Below are 15,071 nucleotides of genomic sequence, written 5' to 3' on the forward strand. Positions count from 1 at the left end.
AACTACATTCTTAGAAGGTTTGATTTATGACTATGCGGCAGACGAGGCTAGTTTAGATGTGAGAGACGGATAAATGTCATTAAGCAAAATGTTATTAACAGAAAAATAAGGTGACATGCATATTCATGAGGTGCATTGTTAATAGTTAGTTAGAACATTGATGCAACTACTATTTCAAGGATCGATTCTATCATTTTCTATCTCCTTTTTTGCTATTGTCATATGAGCCACTTCAATAATCAAAAAATAATCAATAAAAGCAAAAGCTCACTTGATTGCATGGCAACACAAGTATTATTGTTTCAAGGATATTTCTCAATCTCTTGCGCCTGGCCGCCATTAGCATGTTGTCCGTTGAGGTACGTTTGACAGACTGAAACGACGGTAACTTTAACCGAAAGTATACCTCGTCGATTCTGATTTTGCGTAAACGATTTTTTTTCATTCAACAGATATAATCAACTGATGCGTGTGACGAGTGTTGTGAATATCGATTAAATCACAAAAACAATGTTGATAGTTGTGTTCGTGTCGAATTTGTATGTGCGAGGCCGCTTATAGTAACCGAAAAACTTTAATTCAGTGATAATTTTATATTACAAATTACGAGTTACCAACGGTGGAAAAAATTGAAAAATTAAAGTTGTAAGGAATAAATGGACTTAATAAATTATATCATGCAATGCATTAATAGTTAAAAAGCGACATATGCACATAAACATAGTAAAACCTGTTAATTAAATTATCCTCCTTCCTGGCGCTACAACCCTGTGTGGATAACTTTTCCATACACAAGAAAAGACTGTATCACACAAAAATACGTAACCTGAAAAGCCTAAAAAACTTACCTACATACCTATTATCAGAATTTTAACATTGACCCATTTTCAATGAAGAATGCTACATTTTTAAATCTTGTGTATGTTATTTAAATTATGAATAAAACATAATTTATTAATGAAAATATTGCAGATTCGTTCAAATGTCACTTGATCTATAAATGCATAATGCCGTCCAATTATTCCACGTTATATCATTTTTTCGCCTGCCGCACTACCTCATAATTAACTTATATAATATAATATTAATACTATCGACCGAGGGTACATGAAGAAATTAGAATTTAACGTAATATATATATGCTTTACAGTGTTATGAAGTGAGCAGAACTATTATATTAGACTACCACAGTCAACAGATTTAAAGATGGCTGTGTTTTTTTAAAGTTAGATATTATTTCATTTAAATGTCCATTCATATGTACAGACATTCAACGTGCCAGACACGACATAATATATTATTTAATACAATATTATCAATGAGCGCATTCATATCAAACGTCACACAATCGTACCGGTATCTACAGACATTGATCGTGCTTTCAAAATATTTTCGCAGATAATGATTGGTTTACCTGTGATTTTACGTGATTGCGTTTGTCTTAACAGATCTTTTTCTGGTTCTTTCATGGACTTCCACGTCTAGTAATACGCCAATCATGGAAAACTCTGGGATGGCTGACTACGTTTTTAATGTTCGGGTTGGTTTGACGCAATTCTTCATACGCAAGCTACAGTGGCTGATGGAAACTGTCGTGTCTGGCACGCAGCGTGCCTGTCAGTGTGAATACGGCCGAAAATTTCGTGCTATATGAAGACATGAATGCACTTTAACACTAGAGATTTACCAATATTTAATTTAGTGATGATTGCACTACGTTATGCATTAAAGTGTTTCCCAAACTATGCGATGGTGCGTGGATGACATTTTTTAATCAACGTTAAATCTAAAATTGCATAATACTTACATGAATTACAAAATTCTTATGCTTGTGTATGCATATATCTTATTGTTTTTAAACGATGTGGGATAAGCCATTTAAATCAATGTATCGTAAGGGGTACACAAAAACTGCAAGTTTGGGAATAATTTAATTAATCTAATTTAATTGTAATACTATTAATTTTACTTTACAAATAATTTAATAAAATGTATAGATTAAAAATCATATCAAGCAATAATATGAACGACTTATATTTGAAACATGTTTTAACCATTATTTCACCGATTATATTATAATGTTACATGATTATTATAGAAAATACAAATGTGAAGTTATCTTGGGGGTCGTCCATAAATAATAATGCCGTGACACTATTTTATCCCCATGTTTAAATTAGACGTATTTCCGGAAACAAGACACAACCCAGACGTGTAACTCTCTGAGAAAATTCAATATCGATTTAAACATCTGGTGGGATACTTTAATTTTAATACAATTAAATAATCACACATCATTTTAAATCAATCTTGACAATTTATACACGTGTGATTTGGATTTTGTTTGCAGAAATACGTCCAATTTCGTAACATTTTTAAGCCACTGGTTTAAAAAAATGTTGAAGATTATCGATTTCAGTATATTAATGTTCTCACGGAATATTTCATTCCTAGAAAAAAGGATTGATGATTTTGTGACATCATACTTTCTACAACCCTCTTCGTCACAAATCATTACTTTATAACACACTCCCTTCCCCCACCCGCTTAGATCGTGACGTCATAAATATATGGACGACTCCTTATTTATCCCAGTTTTGTAAAAACCCCGTCATGGTCAAACGGGATGATTTGTATAATGAAAACGTGTCATACTATTGACAAATTATTGCCAGCTATTTTTTTTTTTTTTACAGCTGATACTTGTATTGGAATGGTGGATAAGACAGAAAAATCAGAGATAGTAAAAAATTTATTCTTGCCATTCAATGTGTTACTATTAATAAATTAAAAATATATTAAACTATTATGTATTATAATTATTATGTGCTTGTTATTTTATACAGTTTTATAAAATAAATGTTATATTAACAGTAACGCCAACCAAAAACCCAGTAACTAAAATTGAACTTATTATGTTTACATTCCTTTTTTACCCCAATGATGTTATAAGAATACCTATCGATGATCACGCATAAAGAAGATAGGGCAGGGATATTGCACCCGTTTGTACAAGTGTGTCAAATTAATAAAGATAATTAAAATAATATAAACCATTATGTACTTTTGTTTTTATAATTATTGCATTGCATTCCATTTTTTTGTTTACGGTATTGATAAGAATGAAAAAAAATTGAGCACTACAGTTTGAAGTAATCGAGGTGTCGAAGAACTAACGGGTACAAACGACAAATAAGGAATAAAATTGGATTTATGTGAACCTACTTACTTTTACATCATCGCGTGTCTAATATTCGTGAAAAAAGATTCACGCGCGGAACGGCTTCTAGCATTGTTCAAATTTTCATAGAGGACAGTAAAGTCTATAACTCCATGGTCTGTATTTGCCAACGATATTGTTAATTTAAATACGTTTTACGAACAAGACAGAAGGAAATCATTTGTGCATGTGTTGATATAATATGATCCAGAGATAATAAGACAGAACAAATCAAAATTCAGGACGTTCACATCATGAGATTTTTTTTTTAAAAAGCTGATTCTAATCAAACAAAGTTAACTAAAAATACACACTTATAATATAGCAAAAATTACCAAGAGAGAAGAAAATAATAACAGCAGATCACTGGAATTGTCTATGTCTTGGGGAACGCAGTGACTAGTCTTGCACCCCTCGTTAATGGTGCCTGATAAGCTTGACACGAGGAAATGGTTCTGACCCAGAATAAGTCATGGCTGCTGCGACCACGTAATACAATTGCCTTGTTATAATAATACTGTACAGTGTAAATAAAACACTACATTATTTACAGAATGATAGGCATTAAAAATAGTTATGTAGAATTTACAATCGCATTTGTAAGTAAATTTACTGGTGTTGGCACCCTTGTGTTATAAGCCCCTCAATTAAGTTTTTTTTTTAATAATCAGCAATTGCTTTTATGTCACTTATTTATTATGTTGGGTCACTACTGTGGTGTTCGATGTGTGGGTTGAGGATGATGATAATGAAGTCTACGATGTAGCAGGGTGAGATTTATTAGCAGCGTATCGGTACAATAGTATATTATACAATTCTAGTACATATTATAATCTACTGAGATAGTTAAGAGCTAAGTACTTGGATTCGAGTGACATTTAGATAAATTATTCTTCGTTATTTATACAATAAAAAGTAATACATTAACATTAAATTCTGGTACATAATCATATTGGACTAATTATAGAGTCAGCGTTTTAAATCGAGTAGCTTGTGAAATATTATTTATTATTACAGTCGTAAGAAAATATGATACCATGAAAAATGATTATTCGGCTAATACACCGTAATGATATAATGTGCTGTGATATGTAGCTGTAATAATATACCGTATCTAATATCGTCAATCAACTTGCTGATCTAGCTAAGATTTGTTTACTGGAAATTGATATGCTGCTAATAAATCGCACCATGCTACATTGTAGACTTTATTATCATCATCCTCAACCCACACATCGAATACCACAGTATTGACCCAACAATTATAATAATTATTAAATGAAAAAAAAATCAAGATAGTTTTATTATAAACCTCTTTACAATACGATGACAATAATCTTGCATTGGTGACTACACCGGTTTGTTAGTGTTTTCATGGTTTAAAAGTTGTAAACTAACAAAAACTAGCTTAAAAAAATATTCATAATCAATGACGTCCCTAAACAAAATTCCGCTCATAGGCAGTGCCAAAATGCCGACAATTTTTTTTTATACAGGAATTTTTAAAATCCTTCCATTACTCCAATATCTAAGAAATGTGTTGTATGGATACATTACTAACAAGATATATACCACTAAATGCCATCTCTGCTTCAATAGACAATATTGCGAGTCTACGGTTTCACGTAGGTAGGTACCTACATTTAAAAATATAATTGACAACTTACTTACAAAAGTCGCGAGTGACTGGCAAACATATTTGGATAAATTTTAAATTAGGTATGCATGGGTCATTGCTGTTTACCAAGAACGTGATGTCCAAAGACAACGGAAGTAAACTAGACATTGCGAACCCGACAAAAAAATTCTGTTCAAACCTTTATAGTACGAGGGTGGGTCAATAAGTCCTTAGAAAAGCCGACAAGTGGCGCGACTAGTACTGTAAGCGGTTTGTTTTCATGCAGCGGCACTACCGATTCAGTATGCTGCGAAGTTTCAATCAGATTGGTCGGGTTGTTGTGTGTTTTTCGTACATTTAAAAAAAAAATTTGCTTGTGGAAAATGGAAAAATGGAAAATGGAGAAAATTGAGTTTAGAGCTGTTATTAAACATTTTAATATTAAACGGTTAACAGCAAAGGAAATAAAAAATGAGTTGGATTTAGTTCACGGCATATCTGCTCCTTCACTTGCAACTATTTATAACTGGTTAAATGAATTTAAACGTGGTCGTACATCAACAAAGGATGAACCAGGCTCAGGACGTCCTGTAGAGGTGACTACACCAGAAATGATCAATAAAATCCACGATATGGTGTTAAGTGACCGAAGATTAAAGTTGAGTGAGATAATTGAGGTTACAGGGATCTCAAAAGGTAGCGTCATTTCTATTTTACATGACAAATTGGGCATGAAAAATATTTCTGCAAGATGGGTGCCGCGTTTGCTCACAGTCGACAATAAACGCAATAGGGTGGTGGCCTCTAAAGCCCTGTTGTCGCTCATGCAACGCAATCCGGATGAATTTTTTCGCCGCTTTGTGACTGTAGATGAAACATAGATACACCACTATACTCCCGAGACGAAAGAACAGTCAAAGCAGTGGATTGCGAAGACAAACCATGTCCAAAGAAGGCGAAAACCGTAAAATCAGCTGGTAAGGTTATGGCTACTGTATTTTGGGATGCACGTGAAATTATTTTCGTTGACTATTTGGAAAAAGGAAAAACAATAACAAGGGATTATTATGCATCTTTATTGGACCAGCTAAAAAACGAAATTGAAGAAAAATGGCCTTATTTAAACAGGAAAAAAATCCTCTTTCATCAGAACAATGCCCGTGTTCACACATGTTTACGATCAATGGCTAAAATTGAAGAATTGAAGTTCGAATTGGTCGACCACCCACCGTATTCGCCAGATTTAGCCCCCAGTGACTTTTTCCTTTTCCCAAACTTAAAAAAATGGCTAAGTGGACAACGTTTTTTTTCAAATGAAGAAGTCATCGATCGGACAAATGCTTATTTTGAGGACCTTCCGAAAACTTATTTTTCTGACGGTTTAAAAAAAATTGAGAAACGTCTAACCAAGTGTATTGAGCTCCAAGGAGATTATGTTGAGAAATAAAAAAAAAATACAAAAATAAAAACTGTTTTAATGCTTTTTTCTAAGGAATTATTGACCCACCCTCGTACCTAATTAATACATTTTGTTTACAACCAGTGAGCTGAATTTTTTAATGGTAAGATATTTCCGTTATTACTTATATACCTACTTATTTCTATATATACCTAGTGATTCTCCTCGATGTGCCGCCCTTTGGGTAATTGCCGCCCCCAAGCAACGCTCAATCTGCCTACCCCCACGGGACTTCACTGGTCATAATGAATCTAAACTAACGTCTAAATTAATATTAAGACACATATCGCAAATGCGTCATCGTCATAGATGACTTTTGATCAGTGCATTTGTGTATATTCATTTCTGAATATACTCATAAATATATTAGGATATAGATTCTAACGACGCTTTATAGCAGTAGTACCTAATTAGAAATCTCGTCCAATAATGTACGTAAAAATATTCAAAAAAAAAATGGGAAATATATATACCTACACTGCGCCCCCGGGATTCGCGCCCATGTGCACTGACCACGATGTTATACGTGTTCTATCTAATTGCAAAGAATTTATGATTTTATAATTAGATACTATCTGAAACGTTACTCATTGGCAATCGGCATTTGTATTTTAAATCAAAGTATTATAATTACCAATAATTACTAACCGGTGTTAGGATTACTCAAATTTTTTGTTATTTAATTTAAGTCCTCCTATAAAGTTGGTAGATACCTAATCCCCATCATCATTGTTTACCACTACCAAGGAAAATGTCTCTCGTATGTAAAAGTATGATTTCCACGGTTAATAATTATCTAGAGAAGTCATCTAAATCAGTGTTACCCAACCTTTTTATACCTGCGGACCGGTAACAAAAGTAAAAAAAAAATCGCGGACCACTAATACTGAAATAAAAATGGTTTTTTACGTAATATTTTTTTTAATCATATATTGTACAGATTGACATAACTATGATGTTGAAAATTACATTAATAAATTTCTAGCTTTACAATTTAAAGATGGATATTCATCTTCCACTGATATCCAAAACTATGGAATTAATTTAATGTTCCACGGACCGGGGGTTGGGGACCACTGATCTAAATGGTCAGACTGTCTACTGAAACATTCCAACAAGTATTGTTCACGCTTTCCTAAATGTTCCCTATTATTTTAAGAGCGTACATAAGTGAAACAGCAAATAATTTTCAACTGTATGTGGAACGAAATTTCGGCCGCGTTGCCATTCGGAGAGCGATAGTCGACCTGTTTGCACGTCAATTTGTTTTGTGATGGCGTCGGAGGAATATATTCTTAAATCGTGATGACTAAATAACGTTCCGCATGTACTTGAAAAAGAAAACATTTCAATGAATATACTTACTATTATTATTACGAATATAATAATAAACATAACATAAAAAGGACGCATGTTGAATTTTTATGACAAATTATATTTTGTTCGGCTCGTGTCATTTGCACAATCCGCGCATCGCTTAGTCACGATCTTTTTAGAGACCATGCCTCAGCTGATGTATAGCCTTAAGGATCTAAGACAATTCCTTTCTTTATTAAATTTTGGATTATGGCAACTTGGTTTTCGGGAAGTTGGTCAATCGAGATATCGATAGTACCTATTAGAGCTCTGGCACTATATATATATACAATGTAACGTAAATCAATTCCAATGTCTGCACCACTTATCCTAACACATACTGGTATATTCGCGGAATTTGTAATCTAAAATTGAATATAAATGATTCACTTTACACGAAAATATGTTATGTTATAATCATAACATAATCAATGGAAAATTTTTGACTTAACGCCTGGCAAAGATTTCGAGGGCAATATGCTTTTGAGATGTGTTATTCGTATTATTATGACACGCCTATAAGAAAAATTATTACGACAGGTGTCAGCAGTCACCCACACATATATACTTTAATACATATTATAAACACACATACGTGCATATAAACATATGTGTAGATACCAAATCCATGAAGTTTTCATGTTTCAATAACGTTTCATTTAACATTGAGATATTAATATGATGTGTGTTTTGTATAATACAACGAACAGAATACTTACACAAAATTAAATGGTTAATGCCGAATTGCGTGTCAAGTAACGCACATCTTAATCTAGTGAAAAGGTACAAGCCCGCAGAAGGTAACGGGGCGCCGATTTACTCCGCTAGTCTTTTCCTAAGGACGCGACGCCACCCATGTCATTTGTTAATCGTTCTATCGATTCTTAGTGGTCGGTTTCCAGATGGAAATGTAAAAAAAAATATGCCGTAGATCTACTTCACGAGATGACGAAAGTCAAATATTTTACTACGTCGATACTAAAATGTGGGCAGTGCAGGGACGTCTGATTTTTGTGCGCTATAAGAAAATTCCTCGTAAGTATACCTACATATTAGTAATACTGTGAAAGTCTACGTAAAAAATATTATACAGATATACACAATAAAGAAATATACTGATTCGTATTTTGAATTGCTCTATTTCTATGCGCGCGATTCGCAACCCGCGCCTCACCTCATATTGTTGCAAGTTTACGAGAAGTTTATTTTGAGATATCGACGATCGAGGTGAGATCATACGAAAAGCTCGTACCAACAATGCAGTCTAGGTGTAAGTTGCGCAAGTTTCATCAATATTAGTCCAGGTGTGCAACCTCCATATGAAACGACATCATCAAGAAAGCGAGACTGAATCAATGATGACTGAACTGATAAAATCAGCGCAAGATTGCTCCAGTTGAAAATAGAAACAAAATTTAATGTGCACTATTTATGGCGGATCTTAACGACCTACGTCCACCCTTCGCTACTGACAGACACACTTTAATTGTATTAGTAGTATGTATACATTTAAAAGGATCCTCATCAATGGCACTCATCTCCAAAAGGTGAAAAACTATATCTATCTGGGACAACAAGTGTCTATAGATGATGTATATTTGATGAAATTGTTCGCAGAGTAAAGCTAGGCTGGAGTGCTTTTGGCTGCCTGAATAATGTCTTCAAAAGTGACATTCCACTGTGCCTAAAGCGCAAAGTGTTCAACCAGTGTGTGCTTCCCGTAATCACATATGAGTGTGAAACATGGACCCTAAGTAAAAGAAAGATCCATAAACATAGAGTAGCACAACGTGGCATGGAGAGGTGCATGCTGGGCAATACGCGAAATGACAAAAAGAGGAATGAGTGGATAAGGAAGCAGACAAGGGTTTGCGATGTAATAGAGTTCATTAAAAGCCTCAAATGGAGATGGGCCGGACACATAGCTCGAAGAAGAGACAGTCGTTGGACAAATTTAGTCATCCAGTGGTATCCAAGAGGTACAAAACGTCCGCAAGGTAGACCTAGAGGCCGCTGGATCGATGAAATGATAAAGTTCTGCGGAAGTACGTGGCAACGCAACACACACGACCGAGAGAAGTAGAAGCAGCTTGAAGCGGCCTTCGTCCAGCAATACACCCTCCTCCACCTGCCGTGTCTGTACAGCCGTGGATTATGCACGGCCGCCTTCCACAGCGCTGAATAATGAATATTTAATTGCTCACATTTCGTCCCGAACGGAGCCGCGCGGGACCGATTATTTGCAACCATGCACCTCGGTGCTTAAGACTGACTCTAGAAAAGTGAGAAAGTGAGGTCCAGCTCTGCTGGCCGCCAGCGTGATGTGCCCTGTGTACCCGCGTACTGATGCTCAAGATTTTAGTCTGATTCTACGGAGGAGTTGGGATTATTCCGCCCCCCATACGACACTGAAAATTTTTCAAATGCCGCAAAATTTACCTCTGTTGCAATCAGGTCCGCGTGGCTAATTGGGCCCGTGTGAGGACGGACCCTGGCAAACAGCTCCGCTCGTTCGGATTCCATAAACGGGCAATCCCAGAGGACGTGTTCAGCGTCTTGTTGGTCATGCCCGCAGGTACAACCCAGCCCATCTTCGATTAAGCGAAACCCATGAAGCTTGGCGGCGAAGTGCGATGGCCGGTGAGGAACTGGCTAGTCCAGTGCGACGGTTGAATAGGTCTGGAAAAAAACGATAGGTGTGCCGCCTTCTTCCAGCCGTGGATAGATTTAGGCTGATGATGATACATTTAATATGTGAAGAAAAAACCAATAATCATAGTGTCAAGTAGCGCTTATCTAGTTTTAAATTTTTAAAAATCAACCACCACTATGCAAAACTGCGCGACACCTTTTAAATTGTAATATGTTTATTAGGCAGATACACCAATATGTCAGCAGCCGAATATTGACGAGGGAGACATTGTAATTAGGGAATCCAATCCCGAGCCAAAATTTTTACCCCGGGATTTCGGGATTACAATTTGACAATCCCGGGATTGGCATTTTTTTCCAATATTAAATTTTTATATATACAAATAACATTGATAAAATCGGTCAAAAATAAATCTAGTATAATTAATACTATTTAAGACATTTATTGTTAATATTGTTTACGTTCAATCTTGGAAATACATAGGTTTAATAGAGTAAATAATATTGTAATATAAATAATAATGTGAAAGTAAAACAGTTTTATTTATTTATGAAAAGATAACAAATAAAATACAATTTTGATTAAAATAAAAATAACATATTGTGTTGAAAAAAAATAAAGATTTAAGTATTTAAAACATTATTCTGAATAATATGCCCGAAGTAATCTCCAGAATATTATTTTCTGGTAGTGCGTAATGGTTTACTTTCTACAAAAAGAAGACAACTTAGGTGTAAATGGCTAAAACGTTTAACTGAATGTTTCTTGATTTATTTATTCTATTTCTCAAATTCACTTTACGGATGTTACCTGCATCGTACATATTATGTGGAATTTTTAATTTATGTTAAACTATTTAAAAAATCTGAACGATTTTCATTTATAAAATTTCGTAAAATCAATATTGTGTTTAGTGTTTAGATATATTATAATATGAAATTGGTGTTTCTGATAGTAAAGACTTGGGTTAGCGAGATTTAAAATAGTTAAGTAAATCATGGTGTATGGACTTTCCGCTTCATAGATCTAATTAGTCAGCCAAATATGAAACTGCCGTAAAACGTATGAGATCATGGTGGAATTACTTTGTTAAAAGTGCGAAGCATTGTTTTTTTCCAATCTTTCTCATTTGTATTAATTTATGTGAAAAAATAAAATGACTTGGCAACTAACACATGGGTAATAAATCAAACTTCATTCATACTCAGTTTATTTCTGATGTAGTTATTTGTTATTAAAAGTATTTTTTCTGTTATATTTTCGTTTTTATTTTGTTATCCATAAAAATTGATAAAAAAAATCAATCCCGAAAGTTTCGGGCTTATGTTTACCAATCCCGGGATTCATAGGTATCGAAAATAGTTCGGGATCCCGGGATTGGAATCCCTAATTGTAATACCGTTGGCTTCATTCGTGAAAATACGGAATTTCCATACAGATCGCCGAAGAATTCTCGCTGCGGCGTCCCTCCAGCCGACGCAAACCGACGCCAGAAATATCCGCGCGACGCCCGAGTAGGGGGGGAATTCCAGAGCGGCCGACGCCAAACCACCGATGCCCGGACAGATTCAGTACAAAAAAGCGCGTCATAAGCTTCGAATATTGATACAAAAAGCTTTCGCATCTCTACACCAAGTTGGAGCTTTAGTTTAGTGTCGTATTATAGTGAAGTTCTTTTAAGTGAAAAGCAGGCAAAACCGGCTTTGGATTATTGATCAACTACTGTGATTAGTTTTGTAATATAGTAAGTTATAAACAAATTCACATTGATTTAACGTACTTACATACATAACCATACAATATACTTATTGTCAAAATATGCACGTATAATTATATATAACTCAGGTTACTTATTACTGCAAATATTCTAAAATCGCATCGACACTTTCTTTACCCTATTATTCTACGTATGGTTATTTTATAATGATAGTATTTTTTTGCAATTTTCGGCTCGTATATTTAAGAATATATTATTAGGTAACTGCTAATAATATGAATGTGGAAAATGTGTGTTTATCTATATATGTTATATGTATATTGTAAAAGTAATAGGTATTTATCCAACATTTTTACTACCTACATGTTTTTTAATGACCACAGTGAACATATTGTAGTAGTCGTTTCTCCGGGATTGGTTGTACGCATTCATCAAAGACTTTATTTAAGGTCAACAATAACAAACGTTTTGTCTCACTGTCAATACTTGCCGGAAAGACATTAGAAAGTTATATTATATTTTTCATGCTTTTTCATAACTTTACATCATAAGGGACATTTTCAATAAATACACAACATTTTTACAACGCAATATATATAAAAGATCTGTTTTCCCCTCATACAATTTCAGTATAAGAAATTGATAATTCAATTTGATTTTTGTATATTTTTAAAAGCCAATAAGACTACAAAATATGTGTGGTAAACGACGTTCTTGTGTTTCAAGCGTAAGTAGTTGAATTTAACGCTAGTTTCTATTTTCAATTGTGGCGTATTTTCAAATTATGACGATTTCTTTCTATTTATTCGAAATAATATCAGCAAATTAAATTGTACATATCAGCAATTAGGTAAATTAGCAAGCTTTGTCATATTGTGTGAATTTACCATTGCCGTATTCTAATATTAACAAAGTATAAGAAAAATAGAATGGCTACAAATTTTTAGTCTGTCAAAATCATTCCGTAAAAGTGTCTTTCTTTAGTATTAAACAAATACCTAAATACAGATAAAAGAGACGCAAAAATAATCTGCACCGTAATAAAATAATAATTAATTTCAAAAATGCGATAATATCTAATAAGTACGGCAATTTTATTGTAACTTTAAATTAAAATAATAAAAAAAAACTCAATATTATGGAACATTTTGTGTGTACTTATAATAAAACTAAACTCTACCTACTAAAGAGCGATACTTACTGATTTTTGTAGATGTTTAAAACTTCAAATTGCGTATCCCTGTAATATAAATTATATACATACTTAATATCTGTGATAAGATGGCAAAACATGATATGTCCGTTTTTCTAAATTGTTCAGGTGAGCAATTTTAAACTTTGAAAAATATTCAAACAATGAACAAATCACATATTGATTCAACTTATTCCTCCCAAATTATAAGACATATTAATACCATATTTTGATATCTCGTAGATATCTTTGATACGGGTCTGTAGAACTCAATTTTCAAAAAAAAAAACAAAAAACTGACTTATGTTTTGCCATCTTACCACAGATATAGAAAACGTACATGTGTATCTTTTACCAGATTTCGATGATATGTAAGACTATCGGTTTTTGGAAATGGACGCCTCATACTGTCTGACAACAAGATCTCGGCGATAACAGGAAGTCGCTATAGTCGCGTGTAAAGGATTTCTCAGTGTTGTCATTTTTTTAGAAAACAAATCGGGAGAAATTAGGATTTTATGTGTATGTATTCAGATGCAGTAAATGCGTATGTTTTGCCTACAAATTCTTTACCGGGGCGAATAAATGGAAAACAACAAACCCTTGCATGGTTTTAATAAGATAAGTCGCATCAAATAAGAATGTGTTAATAATACGTTGTATGGGTGAAAAATGTATACGTATGATATATTTTAGAAAAAACGCGTCGGTAGTTGACACTTGTGAATTAAAAATCATTTAATAAACTTATTATGCATTTAAAATGAGTGACAATTATCACAACCTATAACTACTGTCATATAGCAAGTAAATTCGAAACAAAAAAACATTTTTTTTTGCCTAGGGGTAAAATGCTTATCAATTAAGGGAAATATTTTATTATATCAAGCATTCAAAACGCATTCTTGCACTACTTTCTACTATTCAATAGTTAAAATGTGTGTAGTTAAACATTTTTAGAGCTTTATTTTTTCTTTTTATAAGTGGTTTGAACTACTGGTACACAGTGGCGAAGGATGAAGGTAGGCTGTTAAAATCCGAAATAAATAGTGCACACTAAACTTTGTCAGTCATACATATTTTATTACAACGTTTTTATTAGCTCGTATTCTTGTTTGTCCGGTGGTTGTTTGTCCAGTACAAATCTTGCAATCGATTTTTAACTAACTTCCCGACTAGCTAGCCATTTGAAACTTTTAGAATATATCAGAACGCGATGCCAATGCATTCTTTTAATTCTTTTAGCCATCTTTAAGCAGAATTGAATTCATTTTCAGTTAATTATGTTTTGTATGAAAAGTTATTTCGGAAGAAATCCGTAATCCAATCAACTATTATTGGTTGCTAAGTGGGTGATCCTAGCAACTAAATTATTAATATATACGTGCGTTACTATGGAAATCAAAATGACATTTCAGTATTCTATATTTGTTTGTTTGTTTGTTTTTTATTTACTTCGTATCAAGTAGAAGTTTGAGCATAATAATTCAACCGAAAATTTAAAAACGTTGTAAGTATATAAAAAGTTCTTCCTATCTTGTAATAATTTTTAATTTAATTAAACCTTACGTAAACCAAGCTATAATAAATAATAGTAAAAATATATTCGTCTATCTATAAAAAATCTAAAATTACGCCATTAAATAATTCATAATTTTAAATATTTAATAGATAGAAGAATATTCGGTAACTATTTTGTTTTGGTTTACTAACCCACACAATTTGTAGTAGGTACTTAAATGTATTCTAAATTCAACAAAAAAAATAGTATGACTGAAAAAGGGTACACTATTTTTGTCCGAACGCCCATAGCATACCTACCTAAACTATTATAGTTTGGTTAAAGCATGGTTTAA

The 15,071-nt window shown here is 33.4% G+C and overlaps 2 protein-coding genes across 4 annotated transcripts in view; one reads left to right on the forward strand and one right to left on the reverse strand.

Annotated features, from left to right (window-relative positions):
- Nucleotides 1-15,071, reverse strand: part of LOC147069478 (trichoplein keratin filament-binding protein-like) — a 168,308-nt gene that overhangs the window by 86,225 nt on the left and 67,012 nt on the right. The gene's annotated exons all lie outside the window — the stretch shown is intronic.
- sals (sarcomere length short) overlaps nt 11,877-15,071 on the forward strand; it is a 64,794-nt gene continuing 61,599 nt past the window's right edge. Inside the window, exon 1 of the mRNA XM_085950622.1 lies at nt 11,877-12,050. The gene's annotated coding sequence lies outside the window, so the exon portion shown is untranslated. The remainder of the gene's footprint in view (nt 12,051-15,071) is intronic.

Source organism: Rhyacophila brunnea, unplaced genomic scaffold (genome assembly GCF_057557595.1).
Source record: "Rhyacophila brunnea isolate RB1 unplaced genomic scaffold, BYU_Rbru_1.0 scaffold_23, whole genome shotgun sequence".
In the NCBI taxonomy this organism is placed as follows: Eukaryota; Metazoa; Arthropoda; class Insecta; order Trichoptera; family Rhyacophilidae; genus Rhyacophila; species Rhyacophila brunnea.